The sequence below is a fragment of the Benincasa hispida genome, chromosome 8, assembly GCF_027475165.1.
Source record: "Benincasa hispida cultivar pf3 chromosome 8, pf3_genome.v1.1, whole genome shotgun sequence".
NCBI classification, from domain to species: domain Eukaryota; kingdom Viridiplantae; phylum Streptophyta; class Magnoliopsida; order Cucurbitales; family Cucurbitaceae; genus Benincasa; species Benincasa hispida.
This window is the reverse complement of record NC_143485.1, coordinates 34,888,021-34,900,306: the sequence shown is the minus strand read 5'-3', so window position 1 is coordinate 34,900,306 and position 12,286 is coordinate 34,888,021.

The window sequence follows — 12,286 nt, the reverse complement described above, 5'->3', positions numbered from 1 at the left end:
GGGTAGATAGGAAGTTAAAGAGCTTATAGAAATTAAGTTGAAATAGAAATCTGATATATATAGCACATTCTGTAGCATGATATCTGCACTGATTTGAATATCCCTAACAAATTCAACCAGAAGTTGAGACTGATTAGGAAAAGTAACAGTTGTCGGTTTAATTTGTCTTAGAGTAGTGAATAGGACCTTATTATGACAGATATGAGCTGATGCACCAGAATCAAGTATCCACTGATCAGAAGATATATCAGAAAGGGAACAAATACCTGCAACGTGAGCTGTAGAAGTGATAGAATCTACCTTATTGAATGTTGCTGCTATGGTGGCTGTTTTGGACTTATTGAGATGGGATTGGAGCATAGCCAATAAGCCTTGGCATTGTTCAGATGTTAAAGAGGATAAAGAATCAGAATGATCTGCTCTTGCTAATTCGGGAGGTTTGTAAAGCTTGTGCCCTGGTGGATATCCATGGAGTTTGTAACAACGATCAACAGTATGCCCTTGAATATTACAGTGGGTGCAGATTGGTCTATCCTTCTTCTTGTTTTAATTGATGTTGCGAGAATAGCTTGGAGCATTCTGGTGAGAAGCAGAAGAACCATTTTTCACAAGGAGGGCAGTGGCATTAGATGAAGATATCGCATTGCCAAAGGATGAAGAATAAGCTTTCTGGTCAATCTCCTGTGCAACTAGAGAGAAGGCCCGATTGATTGATGGTTCTGGTTCCATTAGTAACAACTAAGATCTAATAGGAGCAGACGAATCGTTTAAACCATGAGGAAAGCCATAACATACTCTGTTTGGAAGTAAGTCTGTAGGTTCTTAACACCACCACAAGTGCATTTTCCACAAGAACAAGATGGGCGATAGGGGATGAGTTCATTCCACAACGTTTTCAGCTTGGCACAGTATATGGTAACAGAATCTTGATTTTGGGTTAAGTTGGAAATTTCACAGCGTAGTTGGAAGACTCTTGGTCGATTTTTACGCTGGTACCGTTATTACAGATCAACCCAAATTTCTTGAGCGGAATCGGAGAAGTTAATGCTAGCAGAAATCTCTTTGGAAAGAAAGTTAAGAATCCATGCGGTGACAATGCCATTATATATGATCCAAGAACTAAGTAACTCACCGGAAGGTCGAGGGATTTCACCATTGCTGAAGTCGAGTTTATTCTTGACAGTGAGTTCGATCTTCATCGCCTAACTCCACGAGTTGTAATTCGATTCCGTAAGAAGATTGGAACGAGTACAAGACTGGTGCTGTCTGAGGGATGAAGAAAATAAGGGTTCCGATATTATTCAAGAATGGAAGATGGGGAAGCTCGAACATTCTCCATGGAGTTGGAGTTTCCGGATGAGGTTGGGTCGTCGGACCTAGTAATGATCGTCGTTTCAGATGAAGAAGGAGAACGAAAAATCACGAGAAAAATCTCGCTCGACACTATGGACGAAAGCAATCGAGATCAGTGTTAACGTCCGGAAGGTTGGGGAGTGAGATAAAAAATCACGAGAAAAATCTCGCTTGACACTGTGGGCGGAGGCGAGCGAGATTAGTGTTAGCGTCTGAAAGGTCGGGGAGCGAGATCGGCCCGAGAAGAATAAAAGACACGAGAAAAAGGGTGGCTAGAAGGAAAGCGAAAAGTCAAAGAGTTTTAATTTGCTCTGATACCATATTAAAGCAGAGTAAATAAATCTGCTATATCATTTATTAACCAAAAGAGGCCTATAAATAGACATAATTACAACAGTGACTAATTATTTAACTACCTGTATAACAAACGTATAACAAAATATAAACTAATTTCTAATAATAAGGTCACTGGAATGGGCACCATTAGCCAAAATTTGTGGCTGGGCTACGGAGTTCACCAAACATTGAGCTGGTTGTCAAAGGTTGTGTTGTTCGGGATGCTGCAACAAATATTCGCTACTAGTGGTGGGTTTGAGCTGTAGGAGTCGTGCACTGCTGGGTCGTTGATGGAGTTTGTCGGAGCATGGGTCACCGGATTACTCTTGTAATGCTCACTAGAGGTGAATCTTCGTCGGAACGAGTGTTTGTTGGTCGGAGCTCTTTACTTTAACAATTAAACTTCTCCCCACTTTCACTATAATCTTACTCGTATTCGTCTAAAAAACATTCTTTGCTCTATTGCTCCATTTTTTTCTTCTCCACTTTCAATCTTCATCTTTATATTTCTTTCTAATCTCCTTTCCATGTATTTCTGTTCTGCCATATTCTATTCTCACTTTTCATATTTATAGTGATAAAAATGGCCTAAAATTAGCTCAAAGGTTAATATAAAGTGTGAGAAAATGGAGGAGTGATGAAAGGGGAAGTGAGAAAATGAGGGTGAAGAAGAGGAATGGAAGGAGAGAAATGGAGAAGAAGGAAGAATGGAAAAGGGGGGAAATCAATATTTTTTCTTTAAAAAACAAGGAAAAATATCTTTTACCTTTTTTTTTTTCCTTTTTAGACCCCCTTTTTTTTAAAAAAAAAAACCATTAAATTTTAAATTTTCATTAATAAGTTAACGTTATAAAAAATAAATAAAATCAAACCAAACCAAATAGGGTGTCTACACCCACAACAACCACCACGGTATGACAGCTAGCATACCCTTGGATAGAAGGGCCTAGGGCCATGAACATGTGTTTGAAGTGTACTGTATCTTCTAATTTTATGTTGAATACAATACCTGGGTTTGTAATTTTTAAAGCTTCCTCGTAAGCATGTAGCATGACATAAGATTTCTCAGGGGAGCCTCATACTAGTGAGTATGTTGTCTCACGTGCACGCCAAGCTTTACCATAGATTATATTGACTCCATATTCTCCCCTTATGTCGTAATAATGTGCTTCGAATTGTACAATGACCAACGCCCCCAACTTTATCCACAATAATCTTACCAATCAGTGGGGCAATTACATGCCTATGATCGTTGCTTATCAGTGGTTGGGAGCATGTGTGGACATTGCAATACTTAGAGACCCTAGATATTTGACATCCATCCATATGTATGACATATAGTCTCCACTGACAACCGTCACTTGTACACGCAACCGATAGAAAATCCTTACGACTTAAGTACGTGGAATTCAAAGTTTTCTTTGATAGAAAACATGTAAAGTTCCTCTTTTAGTACCTTCTTCGACAAGAATATTCCCCCTTTTTCGATTCTGATCGGGCGTTGTGATGTTGTGTTTGGATACGAGGGTTGTGTGTTGGGAATGTTAGTGTCCAACTATTAGGTTGAAGGTGCACTGGTACGAGCATTTTTTTGTGCGGCTGCATTTGAGGATTGAGGTGTGATGTGATCTGTAGTCGTACGTTGACCACCACCCATCAGTACCACCTCAGTATTTGAATGTATCATCACTGGGAGGACAAATTGAAGTGTCCCATGAATTTTCATAGTCGTCTCCCAAGTTGGTAGTTTCATTGCATTCATCATGAGCTACCTTATACCATGAATCACGGAAGTCACCGTAGTTATGATTATCTAAATTTACAGTCTCATCATACATTGTTGTTATTCGCTCCATAATCATCATCTTCGACATTTGTTTGTTCTATCCAGGTCGTCATAATGCATAGTTGAATTGTCGATAGATGCTCGTGCGCTAGGACGAACTCCGCATTATCATTGTTCTGTATATATAGTAGAGGGGACGGTTGCACAAAATTTTCCTTGATGGCAATTTCAACATCGTATTCAATTGAGACTATAACAGACACATTGCAAATATGACCTACTAATTCATTGTATTTTATTGTCATTGGAACTAGTATCCCTTTCAACGTTCTAGAAATGTAGTAGGTTCCATCGTTGTTCCATTTCCACCAAACCGAATTTACAAACCTCTCCTACAATACATTATTCATCTAGATATATGAAATTCATCATTGAATTATCGGTGCATAAGTTATTCACGATGACATACCTTGCTAATAAGCCATCTTGAAAAAAATTGGAGATAATATTATTGATGATTGAATTGTGTTTTTCCAAATGGTTGTTTCACGATAATATTATTAGATACACATGTTAGGACATCTTTATAGTAATGAGTTATTATGGTTGGAGGAACAATTTTGTATAACTAATGTGAACTTTATTTTATTTGAAATGGATGAGGATGTGCATGGATTGTGTGAAGAAAATCGAACACAAAGATTTTCATAAGCAGCAGAAATATCGTTGCAAATTACAATCGTATATGAACTTTACAATTACAATAAAAAACGGAAACATACGGTTATGCGAAAGACAGAAATTACAACATGTTATACATATGATCAAGGACAAGAGTAACACACTTTTTTCGACTCATTTTCAAACTCCTTGATCACAAACGCTCGAACACAGCAACACAGCAACCCATGAACGCTCGTCCAACACGACCGCTACACTGCACGAACACTGCGCACTCGAACTCAGCGATCGCCAAGGTCACGAACACCACGAACAGCCTCCATAGAACATCAACAATGTCGAGTTGAGTATGACACCACCAAGAAGGCTACCTTGGTATTCTCGGTGTGAGAATCCAGAGGGTGGGCTCTGTGTGGACTTGGTTTGAGGAAAAAAGTAGGAGAAACCACAATCGTGTAAACGATTGAGCAAGTGGGAGATGAAAGAACCTATCGTATAGGTCGATGCCCAATCATTTAGGAAAAGCTAAGTAATCGTCTAGCAAAAGCTATGCAATCGTTTAGCTCATCGCTTAGCTGAGTGTCTATTGCTTAAGAACACTCCACGATCGTTTAGCTAACTCCAAGTGTCGCTTAGTAAATCTTATTTACTTGACAACTTTCCATGAGTATTTTCCGAAATTGGAAATCTCAAGTTCACTAACTTACCAAAATTAGGAAAATATTTTTCTTTTTATCTCACGGTTACCATGAAAAAGCACCAATAACCTCCCACTCAATTGGTTATTAGAGAAAAAGAGATAATTATCCAATAATTAATATTATTATAAATATAAATGATAACCAACTTATCATACTATATTTATAACCTATAGTTTTAATATTTCATCTCATGAAACATACAAACCATAGCTCTTTTTCTATTCCATGGTACTTAATGTAAATCTCATTTACATTAATTCTCCACTTGATGTATCTCATACACCATACCGATCATATCATATATAATCGAATTACCTCTTGTCAATTTGAACGTTTCAAATCAACACCAAGAACTGATCCTCAACTTGAATCCATTGAGCTACCAAGGGAACCTTCTGGACCTGTAGCTCGAAGCTCCAACGGTATGTGAATAACTGAATAAAATCTTTAGTCATGGGATCCACCATCCGTTAACTGCCAGACACTCCACTAAAGACCGACAGTTGAACTCTCCTTATCACAGATATATCATGTGTCCATCTTAACAAATCAACAGTACAACAACCCTTCACAGATCGCTCGTAAGTACAGCTCGGTCAATAACCGTTATACCCCTGTAGTTACATCTAACTCCTTAAGTACCACTTCTAATGAACATAAGTCATAGTCCTACTATGACTATGTCTTCTCTTCTAAAGAAAAGTTTTGGCCACTATGTTCAAGCCCCGAAATCAGCCTTTAAGGGAGCAATCTCTCTACTTATTCTTACTTTGGGAAAAGAATGAATTCCATCTTGTGTATTGAGCTCCCAGCTCCCAAATCAGACAAGTCCTTAAAAAGGTAGGCATGTTGAGTTGGCAATCTGGCCACTCTCATCCGGCTCAAGTAGTTACATCAAATAAAGGAGTTCCTACTTTCAAATTCTATAAAACCCCTCAACTACTCTTTACTCAAGTTCTCAATAAGACCAAACAACATTTCATTAATTCTTTTGCTATTTTATTTCAATTTTTTTAGTTCTTTATTCAATATATCAATTACAACATTAAAAAAATAAATGTGAAATTACTCCCGGTTGTTCAATCATTTGATAACCAGAGTCATTCTTTGATAAATGATCACTATGAGTCAGACTTAATAGAATTTGATCAATCCTTTTTTCTATCGTTAAGGTGGAGAACTGAACCAAGAATTCTCTTTCTTTACCATACTAATCAAAGGACCGCTCTCAAAGGCAGGAGTTCCCAAAACACTCAGGATTGAGGTCGTGTCACCTATGATCGTTTAGGTGAGATGTAAATCTCTAGTATCAATAGCGTTATATATAGAGTCTAGTCATCTCGTGGTTCAATCTTATACAAACTCTTTGTATAGGACACCCCCGCTCGCATGTCTCCACATGAATGGTCAAGATCTATCGTCTGTAGTAGTTTATAACACTTGCAAACCTCTACAAAGCGGGCCGTATCCATAGTGTCACCAAGATCAGGTATCCCACCTTAATCCTTATACTACAGACCTATTTAGGTTATCACTTAAGGCATGATCCACTTGTATATCACATATACATGCTTAAGTTTACATAAGATAACCATTGAGCTTTGTTTATTGGATATGAGTGAATGCCAGAATGAAATAACAGTTATTTTATTCATAGAACAATGTGTATAATTACAAATAACGAGACTCTGGGAGAATTAGGACACCAATCCTAACAATCTCTCACTTGTCCTAATGCCTCAGGAGATTAATATACAATACAATATAAAACATGTACAATATACAATAAACTAGGGCATACCCCAGTATCATCTCCCACTTGGCCTAGACAAGATGTCACATGTCCTGCAGACCCAGACTCTTCAAGTGACCCTCGAACACTTTAGCCACGAGAGATTTTGTAAAGGGGTCAGCATCGTTGTGCTCCGACGCGATCTTTGTGACTATCACATCACCGTGATGCACAATCTCCCTGATCAAGTAGTATTTTCGCTCTATATGCTTACCTCGACGATGAATCTAAGGCTCCTTGCCACAACCCTGTTGTTATCATAATAAAGAGTGATAGGCAAATTCATATTTGGAATAACTTCAGAATCTGAAAGGAATTTTCTCAGCCAAACAGCTTCCTTAGCTGTTTCATAAGCGACTATGTATTCAGCTTCCATAGTGAAGTCTATGATGCATTCTTGCTTGATGCTTCAACATACTACAACCCCTTCATTCAGAGTGAAAACTGACCCCGATGTTGATTTATGAGAATCTCTATCGGTCTGACAGTCAGAGTCCGTGTATTCTGTAAGGTTCAGATCCTTATCTCCATACACGAGCATGTAGTGCCTCGTTCTCCAAAGATATTTGAGGATCATCTTGACTTTCGTCCAGTAATCAAATCCTAGATTGGACTGATACCAACTGACAATCCCTACTGCATAGCAAATGTTAGGTCTAGTACACAACATTGCATACATCAAGCTTCCTACAGCTGAAGCATAGGGAATCTGTCTCATCTCCTCAAGTTCTTGAGGTTTCTTAAGACATTGTCCTTAGACAAAATGATTTCATGCCTGAAGGGTAAGAGACCCCTCTTGGAATCCTGCATCGTGTACCAGATCAACATTTGATCGATATACGATGCCTGAGACAGGGCTAACCATTTGTTCTTACGATCCCGATCCCTATAACGTACTGTGCCCCACCTAAATCTTTTATTTGGAACTGGACAGCTAGCCATTTCTTAATATCAGTCAGATACCCTACATCATTCCCAAATGAGTAGGATATCATCTACATACATGACCAGGAAAGTTACTGAGCTACTGATGATCTTCTTATAGACACAAGGCTCATCAACATTCTGATCAAAGCCAAACGACTTGACCGCAGTGTCAAATCTTATGTTCCATGATCGAGATGTTTATTTCAGCCCATAAATGTACCTATTAAGCTTGCAAACTTTTTGCTCTTGATCTGGAACTATGAACCCCTCTAGTTGAGTCATATAGATGGTCTCCTCAAGATAACCATTAAGAAAGGCAGTCTTGACGTCCATTTTCCATATTTCTTAATCCTAAAATGTGGTTATGGATAGGAAAATCCTGATAGACTTGAGCAAGGCAACAGGTGAGAAAGTTTCCTCATAGTCAACTCCCCCAACCTGGGTGTAACCCTTTGCCACGAGTTGAACCTTAAAGCACCTTTCCATCTACATCTCTCTTTCGCTTATAGATCCACTTACACCCAATAGGTCTTACCACATCAGGTGGATCAACAAGCTCCTAGACGTTATTGAAGTACATAAACTCCATTTCCTAGTTTTCATCTTTGTCAACATCCTCCATTACTTTCCTAAAAGACAACGGATCCTCAATCTCATCATTCGAAATGTCATTTTAGGCTTCAATCAAACCCATGTAGCAATCTGGTGGGTTCATAACTCTCCCACTACGTCGAGGCTCAACTCTTTAGCTGGTTGACTAGACGTTCCGACCTCAACAACTCTTATTGATCTGTCGGCCTATTCAACAACTCTTGTTGAACCCTCAGCAGTCTCACTCTCACTAGAAATCTCATGAAAAACGAACTTACTTCGTGGCTTATGATCCCAGATGTGGTCTTCTTTCCAAGAAGATAGCATTTGTAGAAATAAACACTTTACTCTCACTCGGATCATAGAAGTATCCACCTCTCGTTTCCTTGCGGTAGCTTATAAGGAGACAAACCTTTGAACATGGTTCCAACTTCTTTAGGTTAGTCACTAGCACATGTGCTGGACATCCCTAAATCCTGAAGTGGCATAAACTACCTTTACGGCCTCTCCACAACTCAAAAGGTGTTTCAGAAACACTTTTCAAGGGAACGTTGTTCAGGATATAGCATGCAGTCTCCACTGCAAAACCCCAAAACGAGTCTGGTAGATGAGCATAACTCATCATAGACCGAACCATGTTCAACAAGTTTTTGTTTCTTCTTTCTGATACACCATTCTACTGAGATATACCAGGGGCCAAGAGTTGGGACGCAATCCCATGTTCTATCATATAGTTCTGGAATTGGAGGTCCATATACTCTCCACCACGATCAGATCGTGGTGTTTTTATCTTCTTACCTAACAAGTTTTCAACTTCAGCTTTATACTCTTTGAACTTGTCAAGGGCTTCAGACTTACGTTGCATTAGGTAGAGATATCCAAATCTTGAATAATCATCTATGAAAAAGATGAAATATTCATACCCACCTCGAGCTCTAATATTCATCGGACCACAAAGGTTTGAATGTACAAGCTCCAAGGCTTTATTGGCTCTATAACCTATTCCAGTAAAAGGTGGTTTGGTCATCTTGCCTTCGAGGCATGATTCACATACCGACAAGGAGTTTTCTTCTAAACTTTTTAGAAGTCCATTTTCATCAACTTCTCAATCCTATTGAGGTTGATGTGACCTAACCTTAGATGCCAAAGATGGGCGTTTTCTTTAGGAAAAACCTTTGGTCTTTTAGCAGTTGTTATCATACTGAACATTTCAGTGTTAAACAAGGCTTTTATGACTAACAGCCTTAGTACATATAAGTTACTTTCCATTGAACCATAACCAATCTCCATTCCATTCTTGAAAATAAACAATTGATTCACAGAAAAGGAGACAGTACACCCTTGTTCAATAGGACAAGAAACCGAGATCAAGTTTCTCTTAATGTGAGGAACTACAAAAACATTATCCAGTAACAAATAACATTTCTTGTCAACAAATAACTTCAGCCTGCCTTCAGCAACAGCTGAAACAACCTCACCAGTGCCGACTCATAGAGTCATCACTCACTGTGGCAAAGTTTGCCAGGAACAAGAGGAACTGACATAATTGGTAGCACCCGAATCTAAGATCCAGGTAGAATCATCATTCTCTGCCAAACACGTCTTCAAAACCAATAAATCAGATTTACTACCTTTTCTCCTCTTTTGGAGAGTAGTGGGATCGGTGTCAGAACAACTGACACTAATGGCTTCGTCATCCATCCCTTTGTGCTTGACAAATAAGAACTGACGTTCAAACATATCTTGCAATGAGTCCATGATCTCGCGTGCAATGATCATGTGCTCAACCCTTTTGGCCAAAACATTAGGTATGTTAGCCAAAATGTGAAGTCTAGCAAATGAATTAGCCTTCATCCATACCTCATATGCATTGCAGACACTTCGCGGTGCATCAAGGGTCGGAAGTTGAGGGCACTCCTCAACCATGACAAATCCGAGGTCGTTTGCCACGAAATACATTTCATATGATTCTTTCCACTGTATGTAATCGGTCATATTAAAAGCACTAAATGGAAATATTAACGAGTTGCTGAAAAGAAAAACACATTGACCTACATTAGAATTTAGGCAAATACCCATTGTAAAACAAACAACATCCAATAAGGTTTTAGCAAAACTAATATAAACCTCGTGTGACATCTAGTTTCGCAATGACGCTTCAAATTTAGGACAAAAGCCACCGAAAGGAGGTCAATTATCCCTCCTCTGAATTGAGAAGTTCTCAACCAGTTATTAATACCAGAACAACTCTTGCTCCTATAACGATTAGCCATCATTGATTTGACGAAGAGATCATTAACTTACCTAACAATCTCCCGTAATTGTGACCTGTCATTTTAAGCCCTAGAGATCCGCCCCAAGCAGCCAATCCAAAGGAAAAAAATCTGATTGAGACAAAACCTAAAGCAGCCCTATCCATTTCTAAAGTTCACCTTGATCTTGACCAACCGCACAAAACCCATCCGAAGGGGGACACTCCTAGGACGCCACGAGGGAGTACAGAATGATCTCACGGTGTGAACCAATGACAGAGACCATAGGACGTGTTGACACACACCCTTCAACCACTTACTATAAACACTCTCTTCGTCCACCTTGATATTAACTCATGCAAACACCATCCGAAGGGGGATGCTCCCAGGGCACCACAAGACCAAGAATGAATCTCACGATGTGAACAATCAAGGAGAAACGTGAGTGGAATCATAGACATATCAGATATATCTATTCCTCCCACTGAGTATTTTATAACCTAGTAGTTTACTTAGAAGAAACAAGGCTAAGGATTTTAACTAAGTGACTTTTTAGGTTTTCCCAAGAGTAACTTTTACCTTGGATAGTTAAACAACTTTTTTTATCATCATCCATTAAACTCTTTAACATAATCTTTGACCAAATTGTCACATGCTTGTTGAAAATCTATCTAATTCACCTTTCCAAGTAGGTTCCCAGATAGGGGTGTTATGTTTCCGTCAACTTAAGAACCTTAACCTAGACAGAACCCACCTTAGACAAAAAGTTCTCTTATAGATAGATTTAAAACAAATTTAATCTTTTATGCCAATCAATTTAATCCTATTAAACCGATTTTAAAAGATTAACTAGGTTACTAAACTCTTTAGAACCATTTGAACTTAGGTCTATCTCAATCTAATCTTTAAAACCCTTTTAAAAAACTTGAGTTCACTATAAGTCTGCATGCAACTCTTTCTGATTGATTTTAGTTCTAATTTCCTTTATAACACTTATAAACAGAAACAACCAAAACCACAATGTAAAGCTAACACATACAAGGCATTCATAACAATTATAAACAGCCTAAGTGTCACGCTCAATGCATTGTTCATTTATTGCTACCTCTTTTATGGAACATTTATACAAAACAGCAATGAAACAAGCATAACATGCTTCCATTCACCCTTAGACTATAATACTTATAATAAAAGAATGATGCACGATAATGCTCACTGCATGCAAAATATAACTCTTATATTTCATGATGCATGTGCATGCTTTCATGTAATTTCTTCATGCTAGATTACAACATTTATAATACATGATACATGAATAATTGCATAACCTAAGGTCGATTTTTAAACTATATGTCAAACACTTTGCCATATAAACACCATACATCACATGTATAATAAACAAATGTTGATGAACCGGGTAGAATTGCCTTAAAACCACAAAAAATAAATCTAACTATTACAAAACCAAGGAGTCTCCGATTCAAACATGCGAACCGGGTCTTGAACCGCCCGAGAGAAGTAATGCGTCTCCAACCATCATGTACCAAACTCCCGCGATCGTCTACACGAAAGAAAAAACAATTTCCTCTATCATTTACCAAGGCTCACAGAGCTAAACGATCATTTAGAAATGATCATGTACCTTTTACTAAGTGTTGAAGCCCAAGGTACGCAATCGCCTAGCACGCTCCACACGACGCCCGCCTTATGCGATCGTCTAAACGATTACGATGCTGCAAAGCACCATCCCTACGCGATTTCTTAGCTAGTGCCTTCGTATCGTATACTGCGCGATCGTGTAGGTAGTAACTAAGCGATGAGGCTTGTTAACTACACGATCATCTAGCGCGCGCCTTTTACTAAACGA